The sequence below is a fragment of the Morus notabilis genome, unplaced genomic scaffold (assembly GCF_000414095.1).
Source record: "Morus notabilis unplaced genomic scaffold, ASM41409v2 Scaffold257, whole genome shotgun sequence".
Lineage (NCBI taxonomy): Eukaryota > Viridiplantae > Streptophyta > Magnoliopsida > Rosales > Moraceae > Morus > Morus notabilis.
Window position 1 is genome coordinate 22579 of NW_010356831.1, and position 320 is coordinate 22898.

A 320-nucleotide genomic window follows, 5' to 3' on the forward strand; every position below is an offset into this window, starting at 1 on the left:
GCTGGGGTGTGCCCTGGCCTACTTTCTGGCCGATTTTTGGAAAAATTTCTGGGCAGACTTGGGGCTGTTTCTGGGCATCTTCAAAGCTTCAAACTTGATCTTCCACGCCTATTTTTTATTCAAAATCAAAACCCTAATTCTACCTAAAACCTAGAATTACAATAATTCTAATCCCGAATTAATTTACAAATAATTTAATTTGAACGAATTTAATGCGATCCATGGAACCATATAATTAACGACCAAATCCATCATCCATACATTCATCATCATGAATCAAATATAAACATCCATAAATGCAAGTGCCTACCCATCACATA